The following is a 7,523-nucleotide window of genomic DNA, read 5'->3' as shown; positions in this document are numbered from 1 at the left end:
CGGCACCTTCCCCTCATTGTTTTTATTGCAACAATCCTGAAACCATGGAACATTCCTTTATAGAATGTCGTAGGTTAGACGTACAAAGAAATTGACTTCTGGAAGGTACCCTTCGCCAACATGGTTTGGGCATTACGCTTCCTGTGAAACTGTCTCTTCAGGTGTCGGCACTGGGACACTGCAATTCGATGCCATATTTATTTCGTATGTCAAACAACGAGGCTGCCATGGTAATTTCACTCCTTTACTTTCCTCTCTATGAACACAAAAAAGTTTACCTCAACTTTTAAAATAATAGATCCTGAAAATTGATAACGATTAGTATTCATTTAATATCGTTCCTAAATTACAAGATTCCATTTAAGTACTCTTCCCTTCTTACCTACTGCCGCCCGATTCATGGGCGATCCCCCATAGTGGGTTGAGCCATATCCGTAGGCACTAAACCAAACCAAGGTAAGAAATGAGCTCATATAGTTCCATATAAGGCAAAGAATAAGTGACCGCTAGAAAATCGAATGTGAGCCTACGAAGTTATAGTTTATATTGTCGCGGGCCTTCAGGAGTACTCTTGGGGGTTTAATAAACCGCAGAGCAGCTGGCTCCTGGAAAACGCCTCCGTCGGGGCTGGCTCGCGAGAAGCGCGGTCTTCTTTGTTCTTTTGGGCTGGACCCATTCTTGCCCTCGACCCACTACCTACATGCGGCAATATGGCCAGGAATCCCTGACAAAAAAAAAAAAAAGCTGACTCGGTGATTATGATTCTGCAACGCGACTGCGTAACCGCTAGCTATGGTGTGGGCTGAGCGCGTTCAGTCGAAACATCAAGCTCGCCCAAACGCTTGGAGGCCTTAAAAACGCCCTGAAAGACACTCCTATGTAAGAACAGAATGGCCTCAATACTAAAACATGTCATTTCACACGAATCTCATTTCGCACTTTTTTTTTTTCAAATCCTTCAACTAAAAGCCGAGTTATCGCGCCGATACCTGGTTGTCTCTCTATTTCAGCCTCCGTTAGCGCGCCGGAAGATACGGAGCGGAGAAGCAAGAAGGACAAAGCCCAGCCCAAAAAGTTGAATTAATACGGTAGTGCAGTACACCGCTGCAATATCGGAGGCACGTGCGGCAAACGCAGCTACGCGCAAGTGCCGTACGTAGACCGGCATTGTAAAGATGAAATGATGATTCTGTCATTTTGAGCTGCAGACATACGTATGTTTCATTTCTTGCGCTGAAGATTAACAGTTATTCATAACTGACAATAATCTCACGATCACCACATCAGCCAGTTGGCCCTGGTGGGTCCAGCTGCTTGCGGTGACGCTGCATGACGCCATTGTGGAAGTGAGCGAAAGCATTATTTTTTTTTCCGTTTTTAACACGATATTGCACATTCCCTACTGAATGCAGTGCCGTAATATTTGGCTCAAGCATTCGCGGCAGACCCTACGGCAGATCGGGTACGTTTTCTTAATACGGTGCGAAAGATTTTCAGGTCCTGCTTCCTCCACGACATTTGAATGTAAAGGATAGTCTAGGGCGTTGTGGCTTCTAGAATAACGCTGCTCTCAGATGCTCGAGAGTTCGCCAGCTGACTTGACCCTGCAGTCGCGCACCCAATCGCGAAGCAACACTTTCGGCTAGCCACCATTGCTCAGGTGAAAAGATGAACACGGCTTGATGCCAAGCATATTGCAGTTAACGCGGCAAGCGCCCGCACCACCACAGATTCACATAGAGATCTGTGAGGCGTGACTAGGCCGCTGCGGAACATCAACGATACTGCGAGCGCTATCGGCGGGTCGAGGCACCCGTTATGCGCGGAGGGTCACGTCATCTGGTAGGGGTGCAGAGAACGGACCTTTGTGTCAATTTAATAATCTCTCCTGATTGGTGGCAGCGCAGACGGCATCGCGCGTGCTTCAATTAATAGACAGACCTTCCATTCACGCAGGCGGAGCTCGCACGCTGTCAGTGTCTGCGCTGAAGGAGGCTACAGCTGCGACGACAGCGTGAAAGTGAATTGCCTATCTAGCTAGCTTTTCTGAGCTGAGACTGTTCCAGAACTTCCAGGAGAAAAAAGCTCAGCTTAGATAGCACAGGAAACTTGACAAGACAATAAAAGATCTTTGGGCTCCCGACACTCCCGTATATTGAGCTTTGCGTTTGCTTACCACACTGTTTACGGTGTTTAGTGTATTTGATTTTGCCAGCACGTCACAACAAAGATTCTGTGCGCCTAAGTAGCAGGGCTGCGCAAGCGCTACAATAAATAAAGATATGTACAGACGTCACAGGACCCGAAATATATATACCTACGCGATGGCTGCAGGGTGATTGCGGGCCAACACGTTCAACTCCCACTTTTTTCGTGTAATAAAGACTTCCACAGCCACATTGGTTGTGGAAGTGTATACCTTCATCTTCTTCATCTCATTAATGGCTCTAGGAGTTCCGCGACGTTATTTCACGTGACGCTAGAGTGCCAGCACCCGCCACCTGGACACATACCTTAGAACAACGCTATCTCAAACGTGCATAGCTGGAAGGCTTTGCTAAGAAATGGAAAGCCGCAGATTCAGCAGGTATTGGTGATGCGGGCCAGCTACATCGCCATGGTCATTGTAGCTCTGCACTAGGTGCCCCACCTTTAGTGCTACTATTTCAATAAGCTTACCCCTCTTTCGCTCCCGACAGAAGAGCTAGGATCACATGTTCTGACTGAAAATTGCGATACAATGCAAATTGCGTATAGACAAAGATCACTAAGCCGAGAATCTTTATTGGGAGCAAGCTTCTCTCAATAGTACCCCTTTCCCTTGGGCAAGCTGTAGTGCAATTTGAGCTAGTGCACTTCGCCGCTGGTGCCATTTGCAAGGCCGCCACAAGGGAACGCTTAGTGACACTCGCTGCACAGGGCCCTCGTCGGCGAGTGTGTTATGCTTACACAGCTTGCGGCAGCCAAGTGTGTAGCCTGGTCAGCAACGAATAAAAAATACGTATAGTAATATTGAAAGCAGAGTAAATATAAGTCTTTGATAACATTCTTTCTTTAAATTGCTTGCGCTACATGATAATATAGTGTGCCATAGCGGAAAAAAACAAAACAAGGACAAGCGCAGCAAATAGCTTCTCTCACTCTCCGGCTGTTTACAGTCACGCTGGGTAATGGTGCGCAGTTTGACGGAACGGGCCGTTTGTATTGGTACAGGTCAAGTCGCCGCCACTGCCGTCATTGTTTGTAAATGCTGTTCCATACATTAACATACTGTTTTCGTGGATGTACTTTTTAAGTTAGCCAATATATGATTTGCCTTCTGACTTACAACCGCTATCGCCACCATTTGAAAGAACGCTTTTCTTTCTAGTATAGCAGCACACAGCCAAAATAACACTCACCATGCTGAAGTGCACTTGCTCAAAGTGCATTTTAGTTTGCCCTTGTGACAGGGCTATAATGTGTTTAATAATATGAAACTCTACATGTCAAAAGCAAATGTATCAATATTGCAGCTATGCTCGAACGGTTGAAGCACATCGTCCTGAACATAAATTTCTCTTGCTGCGAGTGTCCGTAAGAAATATTCACGCTGCACTTTTCCTGTTGAGGTTTGTTACAGCGAGCTATGCGCTGTTACCACTGCTTTACACTTGACACTGCTTGACACGTAGTACCGCTGCAGGTTGTGACATTTTCTTCGAAGACGTATGGTTGCTTTCCCGGGCGACTGCAAGCAACCTTCCATGTCGAGCGCCGAAAGTTGTGCGCGATTGCCGGACCTGCTTGACCTCTTTTGAGGGATAGTGCAGGGGCTGTTTTCCTTCTCTTCTACTTGACGCGAGACGAGTGAACATGGTAGTCAAGTGAAATGGTCGTGGCGCTTTTTTCGAAGGACGAGCCCGCTTGCGCGTCCCAATGTGGCTTCTTGAGATACGGCGTCCGGTGCGTCGGGGAACTCAAAGAATCTCGGCGACGCGTTCGGTGTTGAGAGCGGCGCGCGGAAATCGCCATAGGTACTGTACTATGCGTGGACTGACTCTCTCCCTCATCAATTTCGCTGTACGCGGTCGTGAAGCCTGTAGTACCTCCATTATCAGTGCCGCCAGTCCGGTAGTCATGTGACACAGAAAGTGCTTCCGAGGGCGATTTGTCAACCAGGGGCCACAGCCACGCTTCCGTGAACCTCTGCTCCTCGGGGAGGCCGTTCCTCTGGAGGAGCAGGTCCACCACCATTAAAGCGGCGGTGATGCTCGCAACCAATGCTGCTGCCAAGATCAGACGCTTGAGCGTGTGTGGCGGCAGCGACATGCCTTCTGGACGACGCGGTAACACAGTGTCCGCGGAGCGGGGCTGGCACTGTGCCTGCAAGACCAGTTCGTGACATGGCGTCAGCAGCGACTGTGAGTCAGGAGATGACAGCAGCGAGATCGTTGAGGCAGGAAGCGGAGCTCGGTCAGGTACGTGGCTCACGGCGGTGCACGTCAGGGAAAGAGGTGGCATCACGTAGTATTCGGACAGCACCGGAGCAGACAGGCTGCCTCGAGGATGCGGCGTCAGCTTGGCTCGGAAGATCTGCAGGGCTGGTTTCGCTGCCATTGGGGCTGTCCACAATATCATTAAGCGGAAATCACGGATGGCACTTTAATTGCTACTAGGCAGTGAATGTGCGAATGAGAGCGATTTGAGCGGCAGGTCACCGTGGAAGATACGGGAATTCGAGACAGAAGAAGATGAAAAATATGGTGATGATGATGTATCTTCAAGGCATGGCACGAACCCACAGCAGGGAATGTGCCTAGAAACGGAGGACTTCAAGTTACTGACATTTTAAAGACAAGATTTATTTATAGCCTCGTAGCGCGAGTGTCACCTGCGCTCCTACACTCGACGCCAGCGCCTGCCTTCTGCGACAGGCTGCGGGATAATGGAGAAAGGGCTGCACTTTCGGTGCGTGTTCTCACGTTGTTGTGTTTCAGGCATGTTCTTGGTGCACCTACTGAGCTGTTTGTTAATGTTTCAGGATTCTTAGGTCACTTCACATGCTTTCCGAGAGCTATTTATGTATCTATGTTTCTGTCAATGTATGTTTGCATTTAACGGATTTCTCGCTTTCTCGGGTGACAGAGTAGTCAGTGGTGAAACGGGTAGCACATTTTTTTTTTTATTTAGCAATACTGGAAGCTTTCTACAGGCTGATACAGGAGTGGGTCACAATCAAAACAACAACACATTGTTGGTCAAAACAGAAGAAAGCACTGAAATACGCTAATTATTACAATTCAAAGACATAACATGCAAACAAAACGACAGACCAAAGCACACAGTACAAGGCAGATAATACAGGGAAGGGGTAAGAGCTATGAACAATTCAGATGCGATGGGAAACGGCCAAAACACAGTGGCGCAACGCAAAGTTGTAGCGAAGCAGTAAATAATCGGAAACAGACCTAATCATAAAAAAGTGCACGTATTCCGGTTGCAAATTCTTCGATGGGGTCAACATGTGCAATTGGTTTCGGCAGACGGTTCCAGGCTTTAATTTCAGATGGAAATAATGAATATTTAAATCTGTTGCAACGCGCAGAAAACTGCCTGATGCACTTACGGTGATTTGTTGTTTCCGAATGCTGGAAGGGTGGCCTAATGTACTTTGTTTTATCTATATTTATGTGCCCGTGAAAAGAAGGAAAAGGAACTTCATGGCAGCCATACGCCTTCCTTCCTATTAGAGTCGGGATACTTGCTTCCCTTATGAAAATGACTGTTGAAAAGTTGTTGGCATATTGTTGACGAATTATTGACTCAATAGCCTTTCAACAATACCTCAACAATTATTGAAACCACAGGCAATAATTCAACAGTAAAGTTGTTGGGCAGTTCACAACAAAAAAGTCGTTGACTAAATTCTGTTTGTATATTGTTGAATAGTATTGAGTATTATTGAGCCATTGTTGAGCAGTTTTCAACAATGAAGTCATTGACTAAATTCTCTTGATATATTGTTGAATAGTATTGAGTACTATTGAGCCATTGTTGAGTAGTTTCCAACAATAAAGTCGTTGACTAAATTCTGTTGATATATTGTTGGATAGTATTGAGTATTTTTGAGCCAATATTGAGTGGTTTTCAACAATAAAGTCGTTGACTAAATTCTCTTGACATATTGTTGAATAGTATTGACTATTGAACCATTGTTGAGTAGTTTCCAACAATAAAGTCGTTGACTAAATGCTGTTAACTTATTGTTGAATAAAATTGACTCACGAGCAATATTGAGTTTCGAAGTACATGTGAAAAACACACGCACATATGTATGTGTGCGCCTTTTGCACATATATGTTGCTTTACTGATCACTTGATCACCATTGCATATATACAGGGTGTTGTTTCACGTTACTTGAACCATAGACGTATATACACGTGTTTCAGCTAACTTTACTCAGAGTTTAAAAATATGCCGATGCACCATAAGACGATGCGACCAAATGCATGTTGCTCACTCTTGTACGTGTCACGCTATTCTTGTATTTTTCCTAAGTAGTTAATTAGTCAAGAAAATTAGCCATTCTGAAGGAACAAAGTTAGGCGAAAAATTCTAATTAGAAAGCTCTAGAGCACTTTGCAAAACGTCCTATTAGGCAATTTCTCACTTTCTATCCTTTAAGTGTTAGTGTTTTTCAGCTTACTGCGGATGCCCGTGAAATAGAAAAAATATCACCTGACATACCCGCCTGCGCGCCGTGCTTGCAGCGCTCCCAACCGAGCATACCATCGAGCAGGGTGTGTTGCCGCTTAAAAGGCGACAGGGCAGTGACGAAGGCGTTGGCTGTGGTATTGACGCCAGCGACGTGCTTCCCTCGCTGCGGTTCAGCAGACGGGTGTTCACACCGGTTAAATGGTATGTTTTCGTTTGTGCGCAGAAGGCTTAGGAGCAGTGCAATCGCGACCCGCAGGCGGGCATATGTCACGTGGTGCTTTTTCTATTTCGCGAGAATCCGCAGTAAGCTGAAAAACAATAATACTTAACAGATAGAAAGACAGAAACTGTTTATTCGGACGTGTTGCCAACAGCTCTGCAACTTTCTAATTGGAATTTCTTTCCTAACTTCCTTGCTTCAGAAGTTGGTTAATTATGCTTGACTAATTAGCTAATTAAGCAAAAATACACAAATAGCGCGACACGCTACATACCAAAGGGAGCAACATGCATTTAGTCGCGTCGTCATAGAGTTTACACTCGGCCTAAAGTTAGCAGAAACACCCTGCATATATATATATATATATATATATATATATATATATGCAGTTTCAGAAGACAAACGTCCCTAGAAGCAGTGACAAACTACCGATGATTGGACCCATCCTGCATTTCCATCGGCGCCCATTATAAGGGGCCAGTGCCCTGGCTGTGTGTTAGGAAACGGCATTGCATGCCTCCATGTTAAATATGGTCAAGGTGGCGGAGAATGTTAACAAAATTCAAGTCTGGGGTTCGACGTGCCAAAACCACGCTTTGATTA

The sequence above is a fragment of the Dermacentor andersoni genome, chromosome 2 (genome assembly GCF_023375885.2).
Source record: "Dermacentor andersoni chromosome 2, qqDerAnde1_hic_scaffold, whole genome shotgun sequence".
NCBI classification, from domain to species: domain Eukaryota; kingdom Metazoa; phylum Arthropoda; class Arachnida; order Ixodida; family Ixodidae; genus Dermacentor; species Dermacentor andersoni.
This window is presented reverse-complemented; position numbering follows the sequence as displayed.